This window comes from Saccoglossus kowalevskii, chromosome 9, assembly GCF_978046115.1.
Source record: "Saccoglossus kowalevskii chromosome 9, keSacKowa6.1, whole genome shotgun sequence".
Lineage (NCBI taxonomy): Eukaryota > Metazoa > Hemichordata > Enteropneusta > Harrimaniidae > Saccoglossus > Saccoglossus kowalevskii.
This window is the reverse complement of record NC_140649.1, coordinates 30,516,199-30,536,304: the sequence shown is the minus strand read 5'-3', so window position 1 is coordinate 30,536,304 and position 20,106 is coordinate 30,516,199.

Genomic DNA, 20,106 nt, shown 5'->3' with positions numbered 1-20,106 from the left:
GAGCAGGACATTCAGATTTCTATTGCAATTCATTAATTCAAAATTTGTCATTTTCTTTTTGTACAGAAATCCTAGAATGCTTACCATGAACATCAATTGCGGTTGTGATTAAAAATGTGAAACAAAATAAAGAATTATAAATACATGATTATATCAAATTTATCAACAAATAGAATTAGATAAAGATGTAGCACAATCAGAGATAGTAAATTAATCAATCACAAAACCATTCATAGATATTATCTGCACACATACTTCACCACAGCTATCATTTTTACTCAAAATTATGTTTTTACTTTGAATTCTACCCTTATTTTGAATTTTTTGGATCTTGTATAGGATTTCATTTTCTTTGCATAAAATATATATTCGGTCATGGCTATTTGAATTATTAAGTTTTCTATTTCATTTGAATTTCTACATTTTGTCAAATTAGTTCCCATAATGCACCCAAACTCTCACACTTCATAAGAGTTTATGATACATTGCTTGAATTCAATGATATTTGAATCACAACCAATGACATCAAAAATTACTATAATTCAATGTGGATAAAACTGATAGCTTGTAATGGGACAATAATCATACATTCTACAAGTAAGTGTTAGCTGTTTGTTGTTTTTTAATAAGCACTTACATGGTCGAACACATTGGAATCTGACTTCCAAGTATTTCTTGACAGTTGTACACGGATCACTGAATATTTCTGATGATGTGTTTATACTACATTGAAGCAAACCAGAGCATCTAAAAACCACCACCAACACCAACAGAAAGCAGAAGTCGCAAGATAGAGAGAATAAAAGAGAAAATAGAAAAAAATAATATAAAAAAGCAAAGCCAATAATTGTGCTTGTGTCAACAATTGTTTTTATTGTTTGGAATCTCTGAATGGCATACCCATGCAGACTTCAGTATTTTTGTTTTAGCACAATTATTGACCATGCTTCAACAGAAACAATGCAATGCACAATAGATAAGTTTCCAGTTTAGGGAGTGTTCCATGCATGCTTACATTACTGAGTGCATTCATGAGAGAAAGGGGGTTTGATTTTACAAGCAGTCCGCCCAGAGCCAGCTTGTCTCAGGTTTTCACAAGTTGAATAGACATGATTGTATGTTCTCCCAGAAATATCTTACAAACATATGCATAGATACCAAAATGATATATATTACATTTCAAAGGTAACTTAGATGACTACAATACAGAATTAGCATGTTCAAAACAAAACTGAAGCCGCTATAGTAAAATATCTGCTTAATACTGCTTATTTTTTTAGACTGGTGAGTCTAAGTGATTTGACACACCCCTTCTCTTTGAGCACATGTTAGATTTACAACCAAGGAACTGAAAACTTGTCTATTTTCAACCATGCTCCATCACAGACATGTTATACTCATGCAGGCACAATGCACAAATGAATACTGATTATAAAACAGACTTACAGTCTCGTACTCGTACTGTACCTCAAGATATTTACGAGTTCCTCGGCAAGGATCGCCACCAAATATTCCATTATTTACAGGCACTGTACATTTATCTCGTTCATTACATCTACCAATATCAAGTGAACATGCAGAGTTAGGGGGGTCATCGCAACATGCAATGGTCTGACGAAATGTGCAAAGTTTGAATGATGATAGGATGAAAATCATAAATTATTGTATAGCATTTTGTCACAATTACAAGATCTTACTAACAAGCAGCCTGTCCACTACTATAACTCCTATATGTTGTACAAAATATATGAACAGCTCTACTCTGTCAACTAAGAGAGGTAATCAAGGGAAAACACCTGTGTGCTGTGCTGAGTATTGGATACACATTAAAATTAAATAAAAATTTGAGACTAGCCTTTCAAAGAAGAAGCTATTTGAGATGTACAACATGAAAACAATGGGACCCACATTATCAAAATTTATAATACTCACAGAAAAAACATTTGATTTTATGTCTTTGTTTTTCTGTCTAATTAATTTGAGAGCACCTCTGTGACAAATTCAATTGAAATCTGATTTTTTGAGATACATGTATCAGAAATGGGCTAATAATAATTAGATAATCATTTAAATCAATATGCATGTTTTTTAACATAATGATAATTAATCATGTCTGTGGATTACCCCAATGAACCAAATGAATTATTATACAAATTAAGCAATTATTATGTATAGGATTTATGTGTATTGTTCCAGGGTGCTCATGTACCAAGTTTTATTATAATGTGATGATTATCCTAATAAAATTGGTGGAAAGCTGAGAAGTACATTATTATGCAAATTAGATACCATAATTATTATGAATGTATACATAACTGCAAAAAGAAACAAATGAATAGCTACCGTAAATACGTTTAGCTTTCTTTAGAAGGAAAATTTACGAATGTGCATACGATAAATTTAAAAACAACAAAAGACTGCAAAACAAAAACAACACAAAACCGAAATAACTAATTAAATGAAATTAAAATTGCTTTTTCTCGAATAACGTAGCATGCAATAACTGATCCATGCACTGATAATAAAATAAAAATTTACTATGTGACAACAAAAAGAAAAAAGCAAATAAGCAATTGTTGAATGAATAAGATTCATTACAATAATCACACCAAAGTGGTCAACGTATCAACAACAAACACAATTAGGTAAAAAACACACTAAAAGTCTGTGTAGGCTTCATGCATACATAGTATAGTTTGAATCAAGGGTGACACGCTAGCTGTTCAGGTATGTGTTGTATGATATTATTAGGTATGGTGATATATAACTTATAGGCATCGCTACGGCAACGTCTTTGATCAGCCAGTCTGTAAAATTTTTGCTGCAGCCCCATTACGAAAACTGTGACTGACATAGTTCCCTGCATCGTCGATGTGTAACTGTAGACGAGACGATGGAAGAAAAAACAAACCCTAGCCTCTGGAAATACCTCATTCATAGGATGTCTTAGTAAGAATGCCGCCCGACATAGGCGACATATTGCATGTTGTGATATCGCGACCGATGCATGCTGGGTTACAAGGAGGATTCCGATCGAGATAACAAAGAGTGCATGGTTTTCGATTTGATTGTTGCTGTAATACGGTAATATGGGTTGTATAATGTAGCATGATTAAAAAGTCGATTTATAACTATTTCAGCCAATTTAACAATATTTTTGTGTACCGTATTTAGTAATTTCTGCGGAAATCAAGTTATAAATACTTGCATGACAGTATCTTGACACAGAATAAGGTCAAAGGGAAATGAATGTAAATAAAAAAACATTGTCATCATCCTCGTTGCAAAGATTTTATTTGTTTTTTTAGCACTGAGTGGTGATAATTTGTAAGTACATAAGTGTGACGCAGATTTTGGGATGTGACTGTGTTGTGCGATTTTGTTTGTAGATTTCTGGGATCACATGATAAAATAAATAAATAATGGAAACAGTCTTCAGATTCAGATTTTTACCCCAAACTAATTAGGTTTGTACATTGTCCTAGAACATCTTTGTACTAAGTTTCATTGAAATGGAATAATTAGTACTTTAGATATCAGTGTGAAAGCTTAAAATTGGTTAATTATGCAAATTAGGTAATTAATATGTACAGATTTTAACCCACAATTATCCAGGTCTGTCTATTGTCCTACAGCATCCATGTACATTCATTGATATGTGATGTTTAGTACCTGAGATATCAGTGTGAAAGTTGGTTAATTATGCAAATTGGGTGATTAATATGCACAAATATTTACCGGAAACTAATTGGGTCTGCATAATTCTAGATTCATTGAAATGTGATGATTAGTACTTTAGATATCAGTAGAAAAGCTGAAAATTAATTATGCAAATTAGTTAATTAATATGCACAATTATTTGCCCTAAAACTAATCAGGTCTCTACATAGTCCTAAAGGATCTATGTACCAAGTTTCATTGAAATGCGATGATTAGTACTTGAGATACCTGTGGAAAAGCTGAAAATTAACTAATTATGCAAATTAGGTGATTAATATGCACAAATATTTATCGGAGACAATCTCTGCATAGTCCTTGAGTATGTAAGTACAAAGTTTCATTGAAATGTAATGCTCACTACTTATATCAAATGCTGAAAATTAATTAATTATGCAAATTAGGTAATTAATATGTACTGATATTACCATAAAAACTATCAGGTCTGTGCAGTGTCATATGACATCTATGTACCAAGTTTCATTGAAATGTGATGATTAGTACTTGAGATATCAGTGGAAAAACCGAAAATTGACTAATCATTGTGCAAATTAGGTAATTAGTATCCACGGATTATTACCAAAAACTAATCAAAACCTAGCATTAGTTCAGAGCATGTATGTACAAAGTTTCATCAAAATCCAATGAGTGGTTGTTTAGATATCAGTGGAACAATCATGGAACAGCTAAAAATCAGCTAATTATCATGCAAATTAGGTAATTAATATGCACGGATTTTTACCAAAAACTAATCAAATCTGCGCATATGTTCAGAGCATCTATGTACCAAGTTTCATCAAAATCCAATGAGTGGTTCTTTAGATATCAGTGGAACAGTCATAGAACAGCTAAAAATTAGCTAATTATCATGCAAATTAGGTAATTAACAAGCATGGATTTTTACCAAAACCTAATCAAATCTGCGCATTGGCCCAGAGCATCTATGCACCAAGTTTCATCAAAAACCGATGTATGGTTCTTGAGATAGCAGTGGAACAGTCAAACACACATACACACATACACATACATACAGACACACTAACTGCAAAGACTCCCATTATGTGCTTTGCACATGGGAGTCAAAAATACATTAATAAAGAATTCTCACTTGACAGGTTGTGGGAAATATGCACTGAAAATATGCTTATTGATAATAGTCAGAAAAGTTTCCCAAAATCATAGTTTCAGAATACAAAGTATACATCCCAATGTATTTTAGTTACCTGGCATCAATGGGCCAGCTGATTTGGTTGTCAGGGACAGCAGTACACTATATATTGGAATACAAGCCTCATGAAAACATCCATCAACAAATGCAAATAACTGGGAAAATATGAGACCTCCAATCCTCAAAATTACATCTAAGTGTTCTCTAAACTCTGACAGTAACACATTGAACAGATACAGCAATGGATGGCAAAGTTGTAACAGTAAATATATTCAGATTCAATCTGCATATGAAAACAACACTGACCTACATTGGATGACTCCATATTGGGATGAAGCCTGTACAGGGTTCACCACTTGAGGGTGCTTCCCCAGCATCTGCTCATATCAAATCCACTGAGTCAGATACTTATAATATAATATTATATAAAAAATAATCAATTGTCAATTGAGCCTTTTTAGCATGATTGCGAATACTAGCATGACCACAACAGAAATCCCGACTGAACGCATCTCCAGACGACCCCTGAACTTGAGCAGAATCACTTTGGAGATTATGCTAATTAAAAGTTGTTGACTAGCACTGACAATGAATCAGAGTGCAGCTCTGATGTTTGAATCACATTTCCGTTGTCATTTTCATGAGTGAAATAACCAAACCCCAGCACCACTACCACCATAATTCTAAACTACACTACACTACATTACAACAGTTCATCCCGTGTCAGCCACATTTTTAGTTCTGAACTACAAGATACGACTAGCAGAACAATTAACATTTACATGTTTCTGTGACTAGCCCACCATTTCACAATGGGAGTCTTTGCAGTTACCCTGTCTGTATGTGTGTATGTCCGTCCGTTCACTGATATCTCAAGAACTGTATGTTAGTTTTTAATGAAACTTGGTTCATACCGGGGGATAGATGCTTTGGGCTAATGCGCAGATTTGACTAGGTTTTGGTTGAAATCCATGCATATTAATTACCTAATTGGCATGATAATTAGCTAATTTTTAGCTGTCCCATGACTGCCACTGATATCTAAAGAGCCATTCATTGGATTTTGATGAAACTTGGTACATAGATGCTTTGGACTAATGCACAAATTTAATTAGTTTTGGGTAAAAGTCCATTCATATAATTAACCTAATTTGCATAATGATAAATCAATTTTCAGCTTTTCCACTGATATCTCAGGTACACATTTCAATGAAACTTGCATAGATACATAGGATAATGCACAGACAGATATGTGAAATATTAATTACCTAATTTGCATATTTTATTAATTAATCAATTTTCAGCTTTTGATATTTCAAATACTATCACTTCATTACTATATTTCATTACTAATTTGCATAATTAGTTAATTTTCAGCTATTAGACTGATATCACAAGTACTGATATTCCCATTTCAATGAATCCTGGTACATAGATGTTCTAGGACAATGCACAGATCTGATTAGTTTTGGGTTAAAATCAGTGCATATTAATTACCTAATTTACATAATTAGCCAATTTGCAACTACATATATACTCTAACATAATGTGATGATCTAATTAGCTTTAGGTTTATATACATCTATAATAATTACCTAATTTGCATAATAATTTACTTTTCAACTTTCCACTAATTTAGTTAGGATTGATCATCACATTATAGTGAAACTTTGTACATGTGCGCCCTGAAACAATATACAGACCTAAATCTATGCATAATAATTGCTTAATCTGTATAATGATTCATTTGGTTCATTGAGGTAGTCCACAAACGTGATTAGTTTAATGTTGATAAACATGCATATTGTTTATCTATTATTAGCCTATTCTTAAAAAATCAGATTTAAATTGAATTCATCATAGAGATACCCGGTACTCTAATTAATTAATTAGACAAAAAACCATGGATGAAAAATCAAATGTATTTTCTGTATGTATTATAAATTTTGATAATGTAATAAGTTCACATTGTTTTCATGTTGTGCATCGTAAATAGCAGACAAATATTAGTTGCTAAGCTTCTTGTTTGAAATGCAAATCTTGAATTTTGAATTAATTATAATGTGTCTCCAATACTCTCAGCACATGGAAGTTCTTTCTAAGATTTCTTTGATTTAAACATAGTTATGCATTTCTTTTGTGTTTCTATAGCTATTTTACACGATGTCATGACAATTCGACCCTGGTATGTAAAAGACTTTACGGCTCCAAAACAGGTTGGTCATTACATCCCTGCTGTAAATTTTATTCGATATGTGTTCATATCTTGTGTTGATATATTGAACGCACAATGAATATATGGCATTATTATCCATAACTTATTTGTCTTTTGCAGGGCATTTTTCAAGATTTAACACTATGTTTGACACAATGCGGCAGATGTTTATTCATTCACACACCGCCGCCTTTGTACTAAACACTGTAGTTCCCTGGTTGATTAACACCTGTGCACATGGACGATCTGTTCACACAATATTCACATCTAATGCACATCAGTCCCACTGATAATAAAATAGAAACCGTCTCAAGTTACGATGAATACATTTTTTAATGCTATATGTTACAGTTGCTTGACATTGATGTGGTGATGAAGAAATTACTTCACTGCACTTGTCACCATTTCAATGTTCGTGGTGCTTTGACACCTTGTCGCTGGAATTAAAGAACCGGTTCGCTATAGTCCTCAATTGTTGTGTGTGCTTTGACACCGTACCGCCAGAACGAAAAGCGTGCATAACTCTTGCATTATGCTAAATTGTAAGTGTTAATTTGCTGCATTTTTTCCATGAATAAGTTATGAATGATAAAGTCATACATTCGTTGTATATTTAGTATATTAACAATATCGAATAAAATTTATACCAGGGCCGTGACTACCAACATGCTTTGGGGTCGTAACGTCCAAACCAGGGCTGTAACGTGTTTTTTTACAAGGGTCGAAAATGACCAGGACTGAAACGTCTAGTAATCTAGAAGATTTATACTTGTTTGAGCCCACGTGACTTCCGATGTGAGCCATATGATTTTTGTTTATTACTTAGCAGCTGTGTACCCGTGGGTTTATTCTGTGTGTATTTGGATGTTCAAATTTGGTGTTTTTTCAGTGATTTCTCTAAGTGCAATCCAAATACATTAGGTGTGTCTTGTTTACCTGAGATTTGCAAGAGTTTGAGCTGGCCAACATGTTAGTTTTTTTTATGTGGTTGATTACTAGTACTGGCATGTGTTGTGTAGAGCAAATTCTATGTGTGGCCATGGTAAGTTAAACCACTGTTGTGTTTTGGTATATCCAAGGTTGCCCATCACAGGTCTCCGGCCTAAATGCAGATACCGTAGAATTGTTTTTTTTCATTAATTGGAGAAATGATGAGCTGATGAATTGAGACTTTTGATTCAATAGTTTTTTTTTTCATAATTGTAGTGATAAACTACCTTTAATAGTCATAATTCTATATATTATTTTTAAAAAGTAATATAAAATTACCAATCATGCAAAATGTTGGTCTGTACTTGTACGTGGTGAATGATGACATTATACTTTACAGTACTGCATCTATGAATCAAGCTTATATTCATTGCCTACCATTTAATTTGGTGTTTTTCTACCAATTCTACTAATTGTCTGGTTATAGGGCGCCACCAAGTGGTATATTTTGATAATTAACTCCCAGGGTTTAAATTTGGAGGATTTTTTTGCATGGAAAATTACTCGTCTAATGATATTGCATCATATACAAGATCAACAAGAACTTTATTAAACCTTAATTATTCACCTTAAGGTCTCATGCCACTAATCAACCAATGACCGTTCAAAGCCCTCAATATAAATGCCTTGCAAGAACCAATGACATTTTTTTAATATTTTTTTCTCAGATGCGTTCTCGGAGAAACGATGGTTGATTTACTCAATTTTGTTGGCCGGTAATGCGAGGTCGCTTACACTGATGGCAAGTCTGTTGGGATTTTGCGGTCATCCTTCGTAAATTTCAATGGGAGTATACATGTATTATTAAGTGCCCGGGAGTTATATATTCTTAATTGTACGTGAATCAGTAGGTATATTTACCTTTATTAATAACAGCATTAATGGTGCTTTGATCGATCAGTGGAAGGTGAAGAATTGCAGGAGGTATTGATACATCACCAGCAGCAGTTGAATTTGTGCGGTGTGGTAAACAAATCGGACCATTACTGACAGGAACTGTCGTCTGAAGCTAGTGGAGTAAAGCGGAAATGGTTAGGTTGTTTCCTTGCTGCGTGTGGTTGTTTGTTGTTTCTGCTTTTGTTTATGAGCGGCGATCTTGTGAAGTTGACAGTCGGGATTACTGGTGAATCGTGGCTTACAGTTGTAGATGGAGGGAATAGAGACAGTTCGGTCGATGACTATTTGCATTCCTGGACTGAACGTACTGTTGTCGTAATGCATGATTGCCGCTGCCACCCCTTGGATTTCTTTGTTCTTCGCATGTCTGGCCACAGGGAGCCAAGGAACTATGATCAATCAGAAGCTGTATCCCTGGATCAACTATACGCTTTCCCTTTGCTGCAGTTTAGCAGCTCTTATTGGCCGCTTAAGCTATTTTGATATTACGTTGCGGTCTGGTCGCCCCGCAACGTATACCACGACCAAGAGAGCTGCATAAACTGCAGCAAGGGTAAGAAATAGACAAGGGATGAAGGCTCCAGCCAGCTCACATTTTTTAAACTCGAAAAAACAGTCAAAAAGAATGAAAAATAAAATCTAAAAAAATACCAGGTTGAAGAATATTAGTTGCTCTTTCAAATTTCGCTAAAGCCTGCACCTACATTTTACCGATATCTGCAGAATAAATCAAGAAAACTACAAACATTTACTCCATTTATGAATAATTAACGGTTGGCCCGAACGCATGGCACAGTTGGAGGCGCTATTGCGGACTGCGTACCTCCTGCGTACCTGCGTACAGGCATACCTAGAACAAACACAACACAATACTATACAATACAAATGGCTAAATACATACAATATTGAAAGACAATTCACTAAACTTCATAAAAGAAAAAAACACTCACTATCAAACAAAAAAATCAAATTAATAACATTTTAAAAACTTCCCTTGAAAATAAATATTCCAGTTTCTGGAAAGAAATGATTTCCAAAGAAAATAGCAAACTGGGAACATATGCTAAATTTAAAACAGAATACATCTTTGAGCCATATTTAAATAAACTTGACACTCATAAGAGAAAAATGTTGACAAAATTTAGAATTAGTAACCATAACTTGGCAATAGAGAAAGGCAGATATTCATTTCCTAAGAAACCTATAAACAAAAGAATATGCAATAACTGTGACACAAATTCAATTGAAGATGAAGAACATTTTCTATTGATCATAAATTACCTAAAATATAACACACACAGGGAAAACTTCATCCAAAAAATTATGACACTACTTTCATCCAACAATAAAAATATACAGTTCACATATATACTCTCAAGCAAAGATCCTGGCATAATTATAGAACTTGCCAATTATATTTACACACAAAAAAATATTTAAAATTTAAATACTAGTAATAAGTTCTTTTGTTTTGTTTTTTGGACAGTTCTTACATATATCTTGTTATTATTTTAAAACTCTTTTTTTCTGTACTTATCCTATGTAAATCTTTTTACACGGAGGCAATAAAGTTATTATTATTATGACGAGAGTAATGGCAGACTGTGACCATGCCCATGTATATCCCAGTGTAAATGTCTGTTGTGTAGAGTGGCTTAGCGACTGGAATAACATGTACACAGGGCTAGCCCAAGTACTGCTCCTAGTGCATGCCACATAGCCCAGACGTTTTCTTGAAAAAAAAGTAAAAAAAAAATCTGCAGGCTGATTTGATCAGTTCTGATTTGTGTACAATTTTCCATAATTTCTTTGAATTTTTCTAGTTCATTTAATTTGCTAAAATTGTGCATAGTTCCTTACAGTACTTAATTGAATAATTCATTTCGTGTGTATTGTACAGACTGCAGTATCTCATCTTCAATCTGCTTTTTTTCCACACCATTTACATACTCTTTCCTTCCTTGGAGTTTTGCAATGCTTGCCAGTTTCAATATAGAGTTTATGATCAGAGATTCTAAACTGGCATAAGGCTTGTCTCCTACTCGGCTCATGTCAAAATTTACGCCTTCATCCGTCTATTTGTTATTTGACTGAAACGTGGAAAACGATATGCATATGATGATAATAATAATTGCTATATTGAAATTATATCCATTTGTTGTTATGACATTTACTACAAGTCATGTAGAATTGCAAGAAAATACCGGTTGTAGCAGCACATAAATATGAGTCGATGGCGACAATTTTTGTACTGAAAATCATCAATATCAAGCATTTCTCGGCTGTTTAGAGATGGATTTTATTCAAACTTCATATATACATTATACCTTGATGCACGTCATTTTATCTTTTAAGTCTGATTTAAATTTTCATATGTTCAAATTGTATATATTGATTATACATCATGTAATAGATATACAGATATATTGGTTTGACCATCCGATTCAAAATGGACAAATGTTGGCCATTTTTGTGCTAAAAAATCATCAAAAATCAAGCATTTCTTGCATTCTGGAACCGGATTTTGGTCGTTTATGGATGGATTTCGTTCATACTTGGTCCATACATGTACATTAGGCATTTTCTTCTAGTATCATTGTAGTTTTCACCACAGCACTTGAACGATCTCGGCCGATATTTAAATGCCGGATGCGTCGGATTTAACACAAACACCAGATTCAAGTCATGCAGCCATCTTTATTTATCGACTCACGTAGTCTTACAATATGCAAATGAGATGTGACCCAGAGGTCAAGATACGTTTAGTCAATACACTACAATCCCTCTTTTTCCCGGAACACTATATCACTCATTTAAACGAAAGTGTCCTGGAGGACGATATAGTTCCTAGCACCTAATGTCTCTTGATATAATTGCATGTTAACTCGTATAACAACAGTTTACAAACTCAAAATCTGGCATTGTTTCCAAATAACTACTAACTCTAATATAACAATAAACTTAAACTATTCTTGTGGGGCAGGGTGGACTACCAAAACCTACGTACAGCTGGGAGGATTATTCTGCCTCGTTTTCCATGCTGTTACCCTATCTATGTATCTCATTTAACAATTCAATAGTTCAATAACACAAATAGTCCTTTAAATACTTGGGTGCCTGAACTGTACGTTTTGCTCTATCTGGTGGTTCAGGTAAGGTTGCATTACTTTGACATCCAGAAGTTACATTACATGAATTATCAGTCTCTTTATCGTTTTGTTGAGTTTCAGCTTTTTCACTATCAGTCGGCTCAACATACTTTTTCACATGTGACGTGTTACGTTTGTATTTTACACCTGTTGAAGACTGGATAGTCACTTGGCTACCAATTTTGTCTATCACTTTGTATGGCATTTCCTCATACGGTGTCGATAATTTGTTTCTTTGCCTCTGATGTAGTAATACTTTGTCTCCTGGCTGGATTCTACTTTTCTTACATTTCTATGCGCATCCAGATAATCTTTTGATTTCTGTTTTAGTTCAGTGTCTCTATCTCTTATCATTCTGTCATCTTCTCTCAACCTGTTTTCTTCTGTTTCTGGAAGCTTTGTTCTTAACTTTCTTTTGAACATTGCTTCGGCTCGGGACATTCCTGTTGTCATGTGCGGTGTAGACCGATATGCTAGAAGGAACTTGTTTAACTCCTTGTGCAGATTGCGTTTCTGAAGCTGTGCTACCTTCAACACTTTCAAAAGAGATCTATTCTGTCTTTCTACCTCTCCATTTGCCTGAGACCATAAGGGGGTTGTATGTTTATGGCTTATGCCACACTCTTCTAGGTAGTTTTCAAACTCCTCTGAAATGAACTGAGGACCGTTGTCCGATTTCAAACCAATTGGATACCCATGTGAAGAAAAGGGAGAATCGATACATTCTATTATCTTCTCTGATGTTACAGTCTTCATGAAATCCACCTCAAAATATCTACTGTAATAATCAACGACAACAAGTATGTATTCACCATTTGGTAGTGGCCCCAATAAATCTAATGCCACTTCTTGCCAAGGACCTGTAGGTAGTTGGGTAGGTATAATCGGTTCACTAACAGATGACTGTGTCACCAACTGACATTCATGGCAAGACTTGCATCTTAGCTCTGCATCTTGATCAATGCGTGGCCACCAAACTTTTGTGCGCAAGCGTTGCTTCATCTTTACGATTCCTTGGTGCCCCTCATGTCCCAAGTCTATAACTCGCTTTCTCAGACTCTTAGGAATGACTAATCGAGTGTCTCTGAGTACCAGTTTTCCTAACACAGTAAGCTCATTTCTAACTGACTTGTAAGCAGCAGGGCAATTATTCCAATTTCCCAATGCTATGCATTCTCTAAGCTCAGTAATTTCCTCATCCTGTTCAGACGCTCGTTCTATTAATCTTATTGGTATCGCATGTGGTGCCGCATTTTCTGCTACATAACGAATGTATTCCTCCGTGTCATCACTATGTTCGCTCTTATTATTGTCAACTAGTCTAGACAGTGCATCTGCGATGTTCTTCGACCCAGGTATGTATTCCACAGTACAGTTGTAGGGCTGTAAACGTAGAACCCAACGTTCAATTCGCGCAGATGGCTTTGACTTGTGTGAATATATCACCTTTAACGGCTGGTGGTCTGTTAACAGTTTAAATTCAATACCACATAAGTATAAATTGAATCTCTCACAAGCCCAAACTATGGCAAGGGCCTCCCTTTCTGTTTGAGAGTACCTCCTTTCTACATCTGACAGACTTCTACTGGCATAACACACAACTCTATTTTCACCGTTCTGTTTCTGTATCAAGATTGCGCCTAGTCCTACTGGACTAGCATCTGTAATCACTGTGGTTTCAGCATTCTGATCAAAGTAGGCTAAAGTCTGTGCATTAGCTAACTCATCTTTCAAGCGGTCAAATGATTGTTGTTGTTCAGTTTGCCATTCAAATTTGTTTCCTTTGCGTGTTAATTTTCGGAGTGGCTCGGCTACTGTGGCTAAGTTTGGTATATTTCGGGCAGAGAAATTTACTAATCCCAGAAAACTTCTCACTTCTGTTGAATTCTCTGGTGCTCGAGCATTTAAGACTTCTTCTACTTTTTCTGTAGTTGGACGGATATCATGTCTAGTCAGCATACTTCCCATGAATTCTAACTGAGACATTCAAAATACGCATTTCTCTGCATTCAGTGTCAGACCCTTTTCTTCAAAGCATTTCAGAACTTCAATTAATCTTTGGTCATGGGTTTCATTATCAGGAGCATGTATCACCACATCGTCAGATATATTTACGGCTCCATCACATCCAGTCAATACTTGTTGTATGATGTGTTGGTACAGTTCTGGGGCAGAACTAATGCCAAACATCAGCCGTTTATATCGGAACAAACCGTTATGTGTAGCAAATGTTGTGATACTTCTAGACGATTCCTCCAACTCGATCTGATGAAACCCCCACTTGAGGTCTAACTTTGTAAAGACCGTGCTTTGGTTCATGCTTTCTAATATTTCATCTACGGTAGGTATCGGATGTCTCTCCCTGACTACTGCCTGATTTGCCTGACGCATATCTACACATAGTCTGACATCTCCAGATGGTTTTGGTACTACTACAACTGGGCTGACCCATGGTGTGGGCCCATTTACTTTCTCTATCACACCTAATTTAATCAATTCAGTCAGCTTGTCCTCTATTTTGCTTCTGAGGCTGAATGGTGTTCTCCGTGGTTTCTGTGCCACCGGTGGTATGTCTGAATCAATGTGGATCTTCGCCTGGTAATCTTTCAATTTTCCTAACCCATTAAAGCACTTAGGAAATTTATCACGCACATTTTGTGTGTCAATCATGTTTGCCTGCAGTCCAAGCTTCAACACTCCGAGCTCTTGTGCTGTTTTTTGTCCCAACAGTGAACGACCTTTGCCTTTAAACACGATAAATTCAGCATTTGTCATATTATTGGCAACTTGAGCAGTAGCTTGGAATTTCCCAAGGACTTCCAATGGCTTATCTGCTCCATAAGAATACAGCGACTGTGTTGACCTCTCAGCTTTACAGACAATTCCTTTTTGTTTCAAGGTAGACCATGTTGTTTCACAAATCACATTACATGTTGCTCCAGAATCAATGAGCATGTCTGAAATAACTACTCCACCCACCGTGACACTAATCACACCGGTGTCGTTTGAGTTATTTTCTGGATGAACAGCAAACACATAGTCACCATTTGTCTGTACACAATACAGTTTCTCTTTGTCTGAGTTTCCCTGTGTAACAACTTTCTCTGCGTTACCTTTGGTATGTTTCTTAGTCTTGCATACTACTGCAAAATGTCCTGTTAGATGACATTTGTTACAGCTCGCAGATCTTGCTGGGCATTCCCTATCCCTGGCGAAATGTCCACAATGATAACATTTCTTTTCTCTCTCCCTGGCTTCTTTTGTGACCTTTGACCTTTATGGACTTGGTTGACTTCACGTTTAAATTTACCTTCCATAGTCTTTAATTGAACATCAACTACTTCTAAGGCCCGTGCTGTGTCTTGCACCACTTTTAGGGTTAGGGATTTTCCCTTTTCTAGGAGCTTACGGCGCAACAATGACGACTTGCATTTATCTATAACTTGATCTCTGATTTGTTCATCAGTATCTGTGAACTCACAATTTTGTGCTTGGCGTTGCAGTCTTGAAATAAACTGATCTATATTTTCACCCTCCTCTTGTTTCATTTGACGAAACACATGTCTCTCATATATTGCATTTAGCTGAGGTATGAAATACGCGTTCAATGTTCGTAACGCTTTCTCGTAATTACCTGCATCGTCTTGTTGTCCTTCAGGCAAGTTTCCAGGTCCGGGATCAACAAGTGTCTCAAATAAGTCCTGTACGTCCATGCCAGCACAGTGTAACAGCAAGGCTCTCTGTTGGTTGTCATCTTTGACACCCTTTCCGATGATATAGAACTCGAATGCTTTCTTCCACCTTTTCCATCTAGTCGATACGCTAGTGGGGTCACTTTTGCAATCAAACGGTGGAATGCTACCAATATCAATATTTGAAGCCATCTCAAATTAAACTTGTGACTTCAATCCCGTCCTAGTCGCCAATTGAACGATCACGGCCGATATTTAAATGCCGGATGTGTCGGATTTAACACAAACGACAGATTCAACTAAGTCATGCAGCCATCTTTATTTATCGACTCACGTCGTCTTACAATATGCAAATGAGATGTGACCCAGAGGTCAAGATACGTTTAGTCAATACACGACAGCACTTACGGTATTTTAATATTCTTGTCTGGTTTGGTCGCTGGTTTCTCCCCTGCTGTCTACTTTGGTATGTGCTACCACCTGTAGTGCTTATTGGACTGTGCTTATGCATGGTTTTCTTAATATCAGCAACAAATAGGCATTGGTTTAAACATTGGGTGATCATACTATCTCTGTAGAACAAATGCCTTGATGAGGAAAGCTTATGATGGCTATTGAAGTTGCATTTGTCACTGATGTCACACATATCTGATACTTTTACATTCAATGATTGTATCTCCTTGTTAGCTAGAGTATAAGATACGCTCTTGAGTAATATGCTTGACATTGCACTTTCAAATCGTGTGGTGGTTGTCTTGAAGAGGTCATCCATTTGGTTTATGTAGCTCTCTTCGTTGGTACAGTATTAGCAAAGTCATTAGTTCCTACGTGGAAAATAACTTCCTTCACTGTTTGGCTGTGATGATTTTCAATGTATTCTAAGGCAGCATAAATAGTGGCTGCACTAACTTTGGTAATTTTTCTACTTGGATACATTAAATTGGGGATAAGGTTCTAAGGTTCTTGATGACCGAGTCACCAATAATGAGTACATCACAGTAAGTTTTGGGTTCCCTGTATAGCTTCGATGGACGGACCTGTGAAGAAATTAAATATCGAGTGTTATTAAACCTTCACTTCAGAGGTACCAAATTCGGGGAATTCTCCACCTTTCTATCGAACAAAGACACACAGAGAATCGAATCGTGTCACATTTGGTCTCAGCTGCATTGTAACTCTCCTACGGCCGCCTCAAGACTCTCTCAAGACTGCGCCTCATCGAGAGCTTGCCACAACTAACTGAGATCGGTTTATTCACATTCCAACTGTTAACCAATTATAGAGAAGTTTTAGAGCTCGAGGCGTGGCCTCCATACATTCTATTCGCATATAACCAATCACACAAAGTACTCAGCACGCCATAATGTCAGATTAATTGCCCCCCGATGCCAAACATAACTCTCATACTTATCAGTGCCTCGTTGACTTAACCAACTTCCATAGTCGACCATTATATCAGCCAGTTGTTCCAATCACTAATTCCCTAACATACGAATGAACCTTATCATGACAAGTTACGAGCAGGTGTGGATCATCTAGGGGTCACCAGTGAATATTGCTATAACTGCGAAAAGCCGCCTCATCGAAATACATTGAAAATATAAATCATGACAGAACATTTCGACTATGGACGTTTCGGCCACAGACGTTAGGACCTATTAGAGTTCAATGCTAAAATGATCTTAGCCACAGAGTGAAAATATTCTAAATGAAAGTATAACTGTATATCGACATCACGTAATAGACTACATGCATGTATTAAATTCGTCAATCATTTCTGACGATCTCTATACATATATTTTCTTCTGTTTATTCATTTATTTATTAATTTTATATGGACTCTCAAATAATAATAATAATACAGACGTAAAAAAACAGGGCATAAATATTTTGTATTTTTACTTAAATTAAAACAAAGTGAATATATACAATTAAAAAAACCAATGCATATCTAAATGCTCATGTAAAATAGCACGTCACTCGATGTGGTTTGTCCACTGGCCAAAAAATCACTATTTCCCACTCCAGAATAAACCGAATATCTTTAAGCCATAGCTCCGGGTGTCTAAAAGGAAAGATGGCTGCAAGTTTTCAGTATGCAAATCAAACGTGAAACATCTCTTAGAAGTGCTACGCAAAATCATTCTTTTTGACAATCTTGATATCTGTGGTGTGTTATTTTCACGTCGCACACAATCATGAATATATCAATGATACAGTTTCCATGTTAATTGACAAGTTTGGAGCGATGTTCTCTTGTTCAATCTCTCTCTCTCTCTTTCTTGTATGTATGTATGTAAAGAAAGACATTCGGTTTGTAAACTTCATCAATCCATATTTTTCCAGAGTCAACAAAGGTGAACTAGGTCTGAGAGGCGAGACCGTGAATTCAGTTACGAGAAGGGAAAACGAGATGGCTTTCACCACAAAAAATACTCCTCCCAACAATAAGTTTAAGGTTCTCGAATTTGATATATGACGTATCCAACAATTTAAAAGTACATTTTTAATGTATCTTGAAATAACTAAATTTCCAAGACCCCAGAAAAAATATTATGTTCCCTGAAATATATCCGCTCAGTGATATAATTGGTATCCAACAGCATTATGTACATTGTGAAAAAAGGTATGAGTGCCCATGTTTTGTACAAGCAAATACAAATAAGAAACTCCATGATGCAAGGAATTGATATACATGTATGGTAGTTCTGTTTCGGATATTTACGTAATGCATGATGCTCCAGTTGAAATGATAACAGCTGTTGGCTAAGTAAACACCTAAGTGGACCATGCACATTACATTTCCCATGACACACTGGTGCAATCCCTGAAAACACTTATTGTGAGGAAATAACTGAGACATTTTGCATCAACACGTGTAACGATAGGTGTGAATTTCACAATGATAGAAAATCATTATGTCTTCTTATGCCCAGCACATGTATTAACAATAAAAGTGGTAAAATGTTACCTTTTTATATCGGTATGTTACCACTACTGTCTGCTTGATCTGATTGGGAGATATTCCTGTATGGCTTCACTAATGTAAATGGCAACGCTAAATTTAAATTTTACAGAAGAAAGCCACTGGCCGAAAGGTTTGCCCTGGTCGAAACTCTTGGCCATCTCAAGGCGGCTGTAGGGCTCTGATAAAATGTTGTCGTTTGAACTTCGCAAATATCACCTTTACATTTTACCAGCTCTTCTGAAGCAGTAATATATTTGTCAGTAATAATTAATATATTTCACTTGTAATGCATCTAAAGTGTCCTCATACTGAGTGAGCATCTTTCCAGTATGTTGGAAATAGCATTCTATAACTTCCATGGTGATGCTCTTGTTTTTCAAAGGAGTTGCATGACATTTGAGCTTTCCGGTATTATGGCATTCTGTGAGTCAGTTTCACCATGATCTAGTATATCAGAATTGCTTGTTGTTTCGCTTATTACTGCACTTCCCGTCATTGTTTACATTAGCGACTACAACGGGCGTCTTGACTTGTCATGTTTTGTTCTGTTATGGTTATACGTGCAAAGTTCAGGACACTGAAAACTTTCTTCTTCTGTTGGAATACCATCAAAATAGTCATTCATTGTCACGTCAGTGTCAAAGTTCGTCCTGTTGTTTTGATTTTCACACTCCATTTTATCACATGTGAACATGACATTTAAATAACAATAGAACTTATTTTTCCTGATATGTTCATGGACTTAAAACCCAGTGAAACATTCAAATAGTGAAATAAAATGCTAGTGAAAATAAATGGTTTTACAGTACTTTAAATTATGGTTCACTACATCTTCATTGATTTACATTTTCATGATATTGTTCTCACCAAATTATGTGTAAATACAGTATCCTTATTCTATGACATTTGAGTCTATACATTGATGGAATTATTGAATGTTGCATATTATTTTATGAATATTAAATTTGTCTTTGTTTCTAACAGTAATGTGGTACCAGGAAATGATGAGCAACCATTCAGGAGCAAACTAGCAGAGAGAAAAGTGAAATCTGCGCCACCACCACCCACTGTAACAGAGATTATTCCACTATGCTGGTCAGATGAAGTGAATAAACCATTTATAAAAGTAGTTGAGCCAACTATACCAGCACCCAAACCAGTACAGTAAGTCACCATTATTAATAAGCTGACAATATATGTGTCAGTTACAAATATGTTTTGTGGTTTTCCCCAAAAATGTTGCTAGAAAATCTACCAGGAACAAGATTAATTCAAGATTAATATATGCTTATTTTTTCGGAATAAATGTA